Below are 13,093 nucleotides of genomic sequence, written 5' to 3'. Positions count from 1 at the left end.
TGGCTCGGTAGGCCCATTTTTTCTCTCTCACCAGGTTCCAGAGCCTTTCTAGGAGTCAGAGGTGGGCAAAAACGGCCTTCCCCTCCACCTGCCGGAGGCCCTCCAGAGGCCGGAAACGGCCCATTTGCCAACTTCCAGTCCCACCGGAAGTTGGCAAACAGGTTGTTTCTGGCCTCCAGAGCTGAGCTCGCGTGCCCACCAGCATGCCATCTGCCGCACGTGTGCCATAGGTTCACCATCACGGATCTAGGCATTTCCCAGTTTAACCATTCTTATATCCACTGGTAGATTCTCTTTCTCTCTCTCTCTCTTCCCCACCTCTCTCTCTCTTTCTCTGTGTGTGTGTGTGAGAGAGAGAGAGAGGGGGGAGAGAGAGAGAGAGAGAGAGAGAGAGAGAGAAGGGCGCAAAGTCAGATTCATAAAGGCAAAATAATGCATACCCTTGAGGCCTTCCAAAGCCAAAAAAGAGCATTGAGGATGTCCTATTTATAGCCGTTAGTCAGTCTGTCTCAACAATAATGTTTTCCAGCTATGACAAAGTTGCAATGCTGGGAATTGTAAGTCCAACCCTTCTCAAGGGTATTGAGCCCTTGGTGCTCTCTGAGCTTGGTGACTTTGCAATACAGCAGTGGCGAACATCTGTAGCTTGGATGTAGGATAAGGATGAAGGTTCATTTTTCCCAGCTTGTGGGGTTTTCGAAAGTTTCATCACCTGGTGGTGAACTTTTGTGAACTGACTAGGGCAACATCTTCCTTGCACCCCAAGGCCATCAAGCTGGAAAGTCCTTCTGCAGCTCAAGATGCAAAAGATGACGTCTCAGCTCGTCAAACACCGGCGCCCACATTTAATCAACGGAGAATTGTGCACGTGGACTTCAAAGATCAATAAAACCTGAGCACTCACCAATTCTTGCCCAGTTGACGTGCTCCAGAAGAACCCACTGGGTTCTTCTCTGCCCTTGGGTTGAGTTCCCTCATCCTAGTTGACCGGAGATCTGTCCTCTATTTCCGATCCGTTGCAGTAATCAAGAACAATAGCAATAATAATAATAATAATAATCAAGTCTTTAAATGATCTCAGTTCCTTTGGAATTTATGAGCATGTCCACGTCACTTCCTTGGCAAAGATATCCTAGTTATTGGCAGGGTCATTCTTCTGAATGTTATTCTGACATCTCAATCTAGCTAATAGCTCTGGGATTTCCCAGTGGTTTTCCATCTTTACCTCTGACCTTGCTCAAGCTTTGGAACTCAGTCAAGATTGATTGGAGACTGCCATCTAGCTGGGCTGAAACAGGAAAAAGTAGGGGGGGAAATTGAAGAAGCTTCTTGGATTAGAAGCAAAACGTTTCCAAAGAAAAAACCAAGTCCAGTTGCTGTCGAGTGTCAGACAACTCCTCGACACAAGATCCTGGGGAATATGAACCATCTGAACATGAGCAGCTGTATAGATCCAGAGCACGATGGACCAGAAGAACAAAGACACGGTGAAGGGGGGTGTTGTAGCAATTAGGATGACACGGTGATATTAGGTGGTGGACAGTATAGGGCAACGGGGGGGGGGGCGATGTTAGTATGAAGCAGATACTGGTGATGAAAGGAGATAGTGGAAATCCAGAAGTAGCTGGCGACCCGCAACGAACTGCAGATACCGGTAGCGATGGTGGCGCGAGGCTCTGCCCACCTGCCCGGGTGTCGTTACTTCCTGCTTTTAAAAGGTAATAAAAAGGTTCTGACAATCGGGCGCCACAGCTGTGATTGTCAGAGCCTTTTTTTTTTTACTTATGAAAGCATTTTTTTACAACCTATTCGGCCGAATAGGTTGTAAAAAAATGCTTTAAAAAAGTTAAAAAAAAAAGTTGGCCACGCCCACCCAGTCACATTACCCTCCCCCCCCACCAAGCCACACCCACAGAACCGGTAGTAACAAATTTTACATTTCACCACTGCCCCCACAGCCCATTTTTGCTCCCAGGTAAGTGCAGCGAGGCCTCCTAGGCCCAAAACGGGGTGCAGAGGGTGCAGCACGGATCCCCGTGGCCCGTTTTCACTCCCAGGAAGGTCTAGGGAGACCTCTTAGGCCTAAAATGGGATGAAGGGGTGTGGCACGTTTCCCCCCTTCGGTGGCAGTTTTTGCTCCCAGGGGGGTGCAGGAGGCCAAGTGCTGCCTGTCACACACCCCTGGCCACGCCCACCATGGCCACGCCCACCCAGCCGGTCCTTAGGGCAGAGAACCCGTTGTTAAATTATTTGAATCCCACTCCTGTATTGTGGGGACCAGGCTTGGGTGCAGGTAAATATGATCCCTCATCTGATCTTTGTGTTTTCCTTGGAAAAATTTTTATGGTCCAGTAAGGTGGTAAGACAGAAAATAATAATTTTTAAAAAATTACTGTCCTTAGCAATACAGGAGAAAACTTGAAGGAAAAGGCCGCAAAGTTGCTTGGTTATCTACGGGACCTGGTTATCTACGGGACTGCCTGCTACCACCAATAGCCTCCCACCGGCCAGTACGCTCCCATAGAGAGGGGCTCCTCCGGGTGCCGTCGGCCAAACAATGTCTACTGGCGGCCCCCAGGGGGAGGGCCTTCTCTGTGGGGGCACCTACGATCTGGAACGAGCTCCCCCCGGAGATACGGAGGATCCCGGATCTGCGCACCTTCCATCACGCAGACTTTTTTATTTCATCAAGCTGGCCTGGCCTAAATCTTCTCCCCTTTTTAAATGCAAATTTTAATCTGTTTTTAAATTATGGGGTATTTTAAATTTGTTCAGTCAAATTATTTAATTCGTTTTTATTCTATTTTAAATTTTTGTATTTATGTGTTTTATCCTGTGGCTGTTCACCGCCCTGAGTCCTTCGGGAGTAGGGCGGTATAGAAATTTAAATAAATAAATAAATAAATAAATAAATAAATAAATAAATAAATAAATAAATAAATAAATAAATAAATAAATAAATAAATAAATAAATAAATAAATAAATAAATAAATAAATAAATAAATAAATAAATAAATAAATAAATAAATAAATAAATAAATAAATAAATAAATAGTACCACGACACTTTTAGCCTGTCGACATATTTGCTCCTGTAAAAAGCTTCAGTAGCTCCAACAACCCCAGAAAACCTCAGAAGGAAGAAATTAGAAATCTAGTCACAGAGATGAAAACCAGCAGTAACTCTCAGCAAAGGAAGACACAATTTTGAGATGACGGCAATGGGAGTAAGAAACGTTGTGCAATCATACAAAATAGAAATGATGTGGTGTGGGGAACTTTCGTTCGTCGGATTCATTCCGGGGGCATCGTCCAACTTTCAAGGATATAATTTTGGTTTTCCGCTGGAATTATCAACGCCGCCAAAAATTCAGGGTTAGATGTTGTGACGGCAACATCCCTGATTGACTTTTTCTATTATGTCAGAAGGAAGAGACATCACGGCGGACTTTTTCTACTCTTGTGTAAAGGGTAGAATTGGGGTTCATTAGCGCCATTTGAAACTCCCCTTCTCCTATCTGTCTATCTGCCTGTCTGTCTATTGTACTTTTCAGAGTATAAGACACATTCCTCCCCAAAAAAAGAGGGTGGAAATGTTAGTGAGTCTTATACACCGAATACAGCTATTTTTGGCCTCCAAAAACTTCGCCCTGCGCGTCCCGTTTTTGCCAAAAACAGGCCCATTTTCTGCAAAAACGGGATGCGCGGAGGGTTTGGGAGGCCTGTAGAGTCCTCCTGGGGGCCAGAGAGGGCAAAAACGCGATGTATAAGGGGTTTGACAGGCCAAAAATAAGCCTGTTTTCCCAAAAATGGGACATGCAGAGGGTTTGGGAGGCCTGTAGAGTGGTCCTGGAGGCCGGGGAGGGCAAAAAATGGATGTGTGGAGGTCAAAAACTATTTTTTTCTTGTTTTCTTCTTCGAAATCTTGGTGTATCTTATACTCCGGTGCGTTTTATAATCCAAATAATACAGTATCTATCCATCTATCCGTCTATCCGTCTATCCGTCTATCCGTCTAGCCATCTATCTATCTATCTATCTATCTATCTATCTATCTATCTATCTATCTATCTATCTATCTATTTATCAATCTATCACATCTTAGGACCACCTATCTCCCTCACCGAAGGATTTCATAATGTACAATGCATTATTGTTAACACACAAAACCAGTTTTTATTTTATTTTTTTTATTTTTATTTTTAAATTTATATGCTGTGAACTCCTTGGTGTTCTCTGTGTTTGATGGGGTTTTTTTTTGCAGATATTGCATCACCCAACTAGGTAACATCATCAATGGTAGAAGCAAGGGAGGTTTGCAGAGAGGAGGAGGAGGGGAGGAAGAGGAGGAGGAAGAGGAGGAGGAAGAGGGCTGTAAGGTCCTTGGTCTTCCCTGAGCTTGCTTATTTTCTTGCAGATGTTTCATTATCAACTATGTAACATTATCACTGCTAGAATGGGGTGAGTTTTGTGGGGAAAAGGAGGAGGAGGAGGAGGAGGAGGAGGAGGAGGAGGAGGAGGAGGAGGAGGAGGAGGAAAAGGAAAGGGAGGAAGAGGAAGAGGAGGAGGAGGAAATGGAAAGGGAGGAAGAGGAAGAGGAGGAGGAGGAAGAGGAAGAGGAGGAAAGGGGAGGAGGAAGAGGGGGAGGAGGAGGAAGGGAAGGAGGAAGAAGAGGAAAGGGAGGAGGAAGAAGAGGGGAGACAAGGAGGAAGAGAAAGAGGAGGAAAAGGAAGAGGAAGAGGAAGGGGAGGAGGAAGAAGAGGAAGAGGAGGAAAGGGGATGAGGAAGAGGGGGAGGGGGAGGAAGGGGAAGGGGAGGGGGAGGAGGAGGAGGAAGAAGAAGGGGAGAAAGAAGAGGGGAGACAAGGAGGAAGAGGAAGGGGAGAAGGAAGAGGAAAGGGAGGAAGAAGAAGAGGGGGACAAGGAGGAAGAGAAAGAGGAGGAGGAAGAGGAAGGGGAGGAGGAGGAAGAGAAAGAGGAGGAGGAAGGGGAAGGGGAGGAGGAGGAAGAGGAAGGGGGAGGAGGAAGAGGAAGGGGGGACAAGGAGGAAGAGGAAGGGGACGAGGAGGAAGAGGAAGGGGAAGGGGAGTGGGAGGAGGAGAAAGAGGAGTGGGCGGAGGGGAATGACTGTGGGGCCCTTGAGCTTGGTTGTTTTCTTGCAGACATTTCACGACCCATCTAGGTAACATCATCAGTGTGAGAAGGGAGTGAGGTTTGCTCTCTGCTTATATACAAGGAGCCTCCGCTGTCAGTGTTGTTGGGAGTGTTCTTGGTGGTTCCCAGAATAGACTGTTATTTGCTGAGTTGGTAGTTCCCGGATCAGGGTACTGTTCACTGCTAAAGAGCTGTTAGTGAGTTGTGACTTCGAACGGTCCCTAACCAAGTTGTTGCAAGTCGAGAGGTCTACCTTATCCGACGGGGCCTGCGAATGACCTTCCCAACTTCAAGAGCCAAGCATGAATTTCTCCCCAATTCTCGGAGGGAAAAAGCAGAAATTCTTCAACTATTTCTCAAGGGCAGGAATGTCCCTCCGCTCTAGGCAGGAGCAACGAGAATCTTGAAAAAGTGCAAAAAGAAAAAAAAAAGCGATGGTCCCCTCCGTCAAATCTTCCTGTGGGATTTGACGGCAACTTGGGAGGCCAGGAAAAACCGCAGCCAAAGGATTATGCAATGAAAACACAACTGCGTTCACACACTTCCTTTTGGCCAACCTTGACCCGGGATTTATGTAAGACGAATATCATCTTTCTGGGCCTATTTGTCTGAACATCTCTTCTTTTGCAAACGTTCGGGAGGGAAATGCCAGTCGTCAGACATGTGAGAAATAGCGAAAGAAGAGAAAGGAAGCAGGGGGGAAAATGGTCTTCTGCATAAAGAGAGAACAAATGCCACTCCCTTCTAGCACTGATGATGTGACTTAGTCGGGTCATGAAACGTCTACAAGGAAACCACCAAGCTCAGAGAGCATCGAGGACCCCACATTCCTCCTCCTCCTCCTCCCCTTCTTCCACTCCTCCTCTTTCTCCATCCTCCTCCTTCTTGCCTTATCTCCGCAAACTCAACCTTCTAGCACAGATTTTATTTATTTACTTATTTATTTATTTGTCATATTTCTATGCCGCCCACTCTCCGAGGACTCTGGGCGGCTTACCCCAAAGACAGTATACTAAATAGCATATTGCCGCCTAACAATCTGGGTCCTCATTTTACCCACCTCGGAAGGATGGAAGGCTGAGTCAACCTTGAGCCTGGTGAGATTTGATCCGCTGATCTGCTGAACTAGCAGTCAGCTGAAGTAGCTGCAGTACTGCACTCTAACCACTGCGCCACCTCGGCTCATGGTGTTACCTTGTTGGGTAATGAAATGTCTAGAAGAAAACCGCCAAGTTTAGAGAGTATCAAGGATCTCACAGTCCTCCTCCTCCTCCTCTTCCTCCCCTTCCTCGCCACAAACCCCACTCCATTCTAGCACTGACGATGTTACCTAGTTGGGTAATGAAACGTCTGCAAGAAAACCGCCAAGCTCACAGATCGCCAAGGATCTCACAGTCCTCCACCTCTTCCTCCCCTTCTCCTCCTCTCTGCAAACTCTCCTTCCCTCTAGCCCTGATCAGGTTACCTAGTTTGGTAATGAAATGTCTGTAAGAAAAACCACCAAACTGAGAGAGCACCAAGGATCTCAAAGATGTGGTATCAACGCCGGTAGAACCGGTAGTAAAACCGGCGGGAAGCTCCGCCCACTGACCCCAACATTGTTGTGGCTCCGTTACCTGAGCCTGTGTCATCGGCAGGAGAGGACTCAGAGAGTGAAGGAGAGGAGTTGGCAAGGCCTCCCTCTCCAGGACCCTCCTCTCTGGCAATGCCTTCGGTGTCCGCCAAAGGGCAAGAGATAGGGCCGGGGCCAAGCATGTCCACGCGGCCACAGATGGACAGTGATGAGGGTAATGAGTCTTGGCTGGACCCACGGCAGCGTCGCAGAGATAAGCGCGCGCAACAGAAGAAAAGGCGTGCCCGAGATTAGGCTGAGTCACTGGACCACACCCTACAGGATATAAAAGGGAGCGTGGTGGCCAGTCAAACCTTGTGACGAACAAAGCTGAAAGCTTCCACGCCATTCTACATTGCCGGACTTTTTGCTATAGACTTTGCTGGATTATCTCTGGACTTGATTAACTCCGTAATTATTGAGCTGTTTGTTTTGATGTATCAGAAGTGGGGAGAAGTTATCTCTCCTCTTCTTAAATAATAAACTCTTGGCAGGCAGCCACTAGATTGTTGCCAAGTTCCGTTATCATAAGGAAAAGGATTTTGCCGGCTGGTTTGGTCTTTAACTCTTGAACGTCTGTTGGTGTGTGTGCGTGTGGTTGGGGACAGAACAAACATCATCAGAACACTTCTGCACATGCGCAGAAGAGCGCACGCACGCGGCCCCGTTGCAAACCAGTAGTAAAGGTAAGTAGAACCCACCCCTGGCGCACGTGCGTGAAGCAAGCGTGCCTACTTGTGGCGAACCGGTGGTAAGAATATGCGAAACCCTCCGCTGGTTATGATATCCCAAAACCAAGCTCCAAATTTAGTGCCACGGAACCGTCTCCGAAGGTTGAAAACCTCCATATATTTTTCTAACGGTCTATCTTTTAGACCACCAGAAACGCATGCCTTGCTAAGAAAGAAAGAAAGAAAGAAAGAAAGAAAGAAAGAAAGAAAGAAAGAAAGAAAGAAATAACTTTTCTTGCAAACGCAAAGCAAACAACTTCAGTTGCCAAGAAAGCGACAAGGATACGTACGTTGTGTCACTAGGAGGTAAGCTGTGGGAGATTTTTAGCGCACATATAAGGCATGGTTCCATTAAAATTCTGCAGTGGCATCTCCACACGTTGATTGATGCACCCGGGGAAAATAAATTCTGCAGTTCTTTTCAATCAACTTCCCTTAACAGTCCCCTTTTGGTACCCAAGCTTTATTGATTATTATCCTGTTATTCGTTCTATTTACAGCATTTATGTACTGCCCCTACAGCAAAATGTTTACAGTCCTAAAAAGCAGAACCCACAAAATCCGACGAAGCGACCGTCTTAAAACTGCTTGCAGACTCGTAAAAACAAACCCCAAGCAAAAAAAGACAGACCTCCTTCCTCACTGAACCATCTGAACAAAATTATTTCTGTCGCCTTATGAAATGAAGGCTATCCACTTCGATACGATACATGAAGAGAGGGGTGGAGAATGCTTCCAACATTCCCTCAAACGGCTTCCAAAAATTTGATCCCCTCCTTCAGCTATAAAAAATTCCAATTGGGACAGATCTCAATTTTAGAATAGAATGGAATAGAATAGAATAGAATAGAATAGAATAGAATAGAATAGAATAGAATAGAATAGAATAGAATAGAATAGAATAGAATAGAATAGAATAGAATAGAATAGAATAGAAGAGTTGGAAGGGACCTTGGAGGTCTTCTAGTCCAACCCCCTGCTTGGGCAGGAAACCCTACACCACTTCAGACAAATGGTGAACCAACATCTTCTTAAAAACTTCCAGTGTTGGAGCATTCACAACTTCTGGAGGCAAGTTATTCCACTGATGAATTGTTCTCACTCTCAGGAAATTTCTCCTTAGTTCTTAGTTGCTTCTCTCCTTGATTAATTTCCACCCGTTGCTTCTTGTCCTGTCTTCAGAAGGTGCTTTGGAGAATAGTTTGACTCCCTCTTCTTTGGGGCAGCCCCTGAGATATTGGAAGACTGCTATCATGTCTCCCCTAGTCCTTCTCTTCATTAAACTAGACATGCCCAGTTCCTGCAACCAATCTCAACATCTTTTTTTTACATCTTTTTTCTGCAAAAGGCCTAATTTCTAGACTGTTAATAAAATTAACATCTGCCAAGTTAATTAATTAGTTAATTAATGAGCCAGCAGGTGTTAATGACCCAGATGTTATGAGAAAGCGGCGGCAGCCAAAAAAAGCCAACGCAATCCTAAATTGCATTAATAGAGTGAATCAAGATCACATGAGGTGCTAATACCACCCTATAAAGCCTTAGTAAGGCCACACCTAGAGTACTGCATCCAGTTTTGCTCACCACACTATCAAAACGATGTTGAGACTCTAGAAAGAGTGCAGAGAAGAGCAAGCAAGATAATTAGGGGACTGGAGGCTAAAACATACGATGAAGGGTTGCAGGAACTGGGCATGGCTAGTCTAGTGAAGAGAAGGACCAGGGGAGACAGGAGAGCATCTTCCAATATTTGAGGGGCTGCCCCAGAGAGGAGGAGGGTCAAGCTATTTTCCAAGGCCAAACAAGGAATAATGGATGGAAACTGACCAAGGAGAGATTCAACCTAGAAATGAAGAGAATTTTTCTGACAGCGAGAACCATCAACGCATGGAACAGAAGTTGCCTTCAGAAGTTGGGGGAGCTTCATCGCTGGAGGCTTTCAAGAAGAGACTGGACCGCCATCTGTCAGAAATGGTACAGGGTTTCCTGCTTGGGTGGGGGGTTGGACTAGATGACCTACAAGGTCCCTTCCAACTCCTAAGTTATTCTAAGAGGTGTCCACATGGTACAGACCATAAAATGGTGGCCAAAGATGGTACCTTGCGTTAAAAAAAATGATGCTTCAAAATAGTGAAATATAGGCATTCCGGCACTTACAACCACAATCAAGACGACAATTTCTCTTGCTAAAAAAAGGCAGATGTTATAATGAGTCCAATGTTATTATCCTTTTGACGTGATAATCGATGCACTTTAAGTGAATCATCCAATAGTGACTTGTTTCACCTTAGGCATTAAAGCCAGCTGGGTGATCTTGGGCCAATCACCAGGAGCCTCTGAATTCTAGTCCCGCCTTAGGCATGAAAGGCAGCTGGGTGACCTTGGGCCAATCACCAGGAGCCTCTGAGTTCTAGTCCCGCCTTAGGCATGACAACCAGCTGGGTGATCTTGGGCCAATCCTCCTCCTCCTCTGAGTTCTAGTCCCGCCTTAGGCATGAAAGGCAGCTGGGTGACCTTGGGCCAATCACCAGGAGCCTCTGAATTCTAGTCCCGCCTTAGGCATGAAAGGCAGCTGGGTGACCTTGGGCCAATCCTCCTCCTCCTCTGCATTCTAGTCCCGCCTTAGGCATGACAACCAGCTGGGTGATCTTGGGCCAATCACCAGGAGCCTCTGAGTTCTAGTTCCACCTTAGGCATGAAAGCAGGCTGGGTGATCTTGGGCCAATCACCAGGAGACAATGAGTTCTAGTCCTGTTTTAGGCATGAAAGCCAGCTGGGTGACCTTGGGCCAATCACCAGGAGACAATGAGTTCTAGTCCCACCTTAGGCATGAAAGGCAGCTGGGTGACCTTGGGCCAATCACCAGGAGCCTCTGAGTTCTAGTCCCGCCTTAGGCATGACAACCAGCTGGGTGATCTTGGGCCAATCCTCCTCCTCCTCTGAGTTCTAGTCCCGCCTTAGGCATGAAAGGCAGCTGGGTGACCTTGGGCCAATCACCCGGAGCCTCTGAATTCTAGTCCCGCCTTAGGCATGAAAGGCAGCTGGGTGACCTTGGGCCAATCCTCCTCCTCCTCTGCGTTCTAGTCCCGCCTTAGGCATGACAACCAGCTGGGTGATCTTGGGCCAATCACCAGGAGCCTCTGAGTTCTAGTTCCACCTTAGGCATGAAAGCAGGCTGGGTGACCTTGGGCCAATCACCAGGAGCCTCTGAGTTCTAGTTCCACCTTAGGCATGAAAGCAGGCTGGGTGACCTTGGGCCAATCCTCCTCCTCCTCTGCGTTCTAGTCCCACCTTAGGCATGACAACCAGCTGGGTGATCTTGGGCCAATCACCAGGAGCCTCTGAGTTCTAGTTCCACCTTAGGCATGAAAGCAGGCTGGGTGACCTTGGGCCAATCACCAGGAGACAATGAGTTCTAGTCAATGAGTTCTAGTCCCGCCTTAGGCATGAAAGCCAGCTGGGTGACTTTGGGCCAATCACCAGGAGACAATGAGTTCTAGTCCTGCTTTAGGCATGAAAGCCAGCTGGGTGATTTTGGGCCAATCACCAGGAGACAATGAGTTCTAGTCCCGCCTTAGGCATGAAATTCAGCTGGGTGACTTTGGGCCAATCACCAGGAGACAATGAGTTCTAGTCCCGCCTTAGGCATGAAAGCCAGCTGGGTGACTTTGGGCCAATCACCAGGAGATGGAGAGTTCTAGTCCCGCTTTAGGCATGAAATTCAGCTGGGTGACTTTGGGCCAATCACCAGGAGACAATGAGTTCTAGTCCCACCTCAGGCATGAAAGGCAGCTGGGTCAGTCTCTTTCTCTCCCATCTCACAGGAGTGTTGTTGTGGCAGAGGCTGTGTTGACTGCCTTGAGTTATTTGTCAGAATAATAAAGCTGGGTTATAAATACATACAATAAATAAATACCTCATGAGCCTGCAAACACTTTTATCACACGAGGTGCGAGGACGTCAAGGCTATAAAGGAAAGTTGCTCGTCTTATTAGATGGAAATATAATATCTGCTGTCACCTAGGTTTAAATTTATGGCCTTAAGAAGAGAACACGCAGCCTATTTAACCATGATTGATACAGAAGGAAACTCTTACCTGCCTTGAATGCAACCAACATTCTGCAGAGGACACCGTGTTGAACTGCTTAACATTTTCAGGAATTTTATCTCCAGACTCCAATGAACTACACAGCTTGGCACCCCGAAGATCTAGTGTCCCATCCTTCACCTCTCCAGCCAGAGACCTGTCTGAGCAGTACCATATTAAGAGCTGTGATGAATGGTGGACGATAAGATTGGGTGCAGCCCCTCCACTATAAGTCAAAGGAAGGGTTATGGCGTTAGAAACCAGTAGCTGTCTCCAGGGGTGGGCTTCAAAACTTTTAGCAAGGGATTCTCTGCCCGGTTACTGGATAGGAGTGGCAATGGTGGGCGTGGCCTAGTCGGCCTCTTGCACCACGGTGGCGGGGAGAGGTGTTTTTGCCCTCCCCAGGCGCCGGAGGTTTTTCTGGAGCCTCCAGGAGGGCAAAAATGGCCTCCCCAGGCTCCAGAGGCCTTCCCAAACTTCCGATAGGCCCGTTTTTCACCCTCCCTGAGCTTCCGCATGTGCCCTGCACTTACCTGCATCCAAAACGGGCCGCGTGGGGACTCCTGGGAGGGGAGGGGTGGAATGGGCGGGGCCAGCCAGGAGTGGGATTTGGGGGTTCTCCGAACTGCACAGAATTTTAGCTAGAGGTTCTCCCGAACCCCTGCGAACCCCCAGCAGCCCACACCGGGCTGTCTCCTTTATACTTCAGAATATTCCGGCAACAGGATGTCAGACTTCCACAGAGAATCATGTTTGAAGCATTTTTTGACAGGCAAATATCTATGGAGATTCTCCGTCATCCAAATCCTGGCTGTCCCATAGGTGCTTTTTCAAAAGGCATCTGGGCTTTCTGGTTTTTGTTTGAAGATGCTTCACTTCTTCACTTTTTCCCTTCCAACTCTGTTCTTCTGTTCTATTCTATTCTCTAGCCAGAAGCATTATTGTCCTTAACACCCAACTCTCTGAAGACCATCAGTGAAGGCAACTGTTAACTGTACATTGATCTCTGAATGGTGTGGTGATTGGTCTATAGGAGAACAGTTTCTTCACAAAAGAGGTTTTTTCTGGAGTCTGTTACTTGGTTTTCTTTTTCTTAGAGAAATTGGGCAGAGAAGGTTATTATTAAGAAGCTTAAATCAGCCTTTTGAGAATTCAAAGCAGTTAATGCATTGCATTCTACTTTGGCAACAATACACTCAGTTAAAACATCTTTCAGATGGAGGTTTAAAAAAACCTGAAGGTTAAGAAGAGATTGGACAACCGTCTGTGGAGATTCTCGGTCATCCAGGTCATGGTTGTCCCAAAAGTGCTTTTTTTCAAAAGGCACCTAGACTTTGTTTTTTCCTTGAAGACATTTCGCTTCTCATCCCAGAAGCTTCTTCAGTTCTGACTGAATGATGGAGAATGGAAGGATTTGTATTTTTTGCAGTCCTCTGGTCGTTAGCACTCTCTCTGAGAGTCATTGAGGCCACTTGCAGGTTTATCTGTGCCCTCAGGGTCACCCGAGTA

This window comes from Pantherophis guttatus, chromosome 8, assembly GCF_059756535.1.
Source record: "Pantherophis guttatus breed Tessera chromosome 8, ASM5975653v1, whole genome shotgun sequence".
Taxonomy (NCBI): Eukaryota; Metazoa; Chordata; class Lepidosauria; order Squamata; family Colubridae; genus Pantherophis; species Pantherophis guttatus.
The sequence above is the reverse complement of the archived record's forward strand: the minus strand, read 5'-3'. Positions refer to the sequence as shown.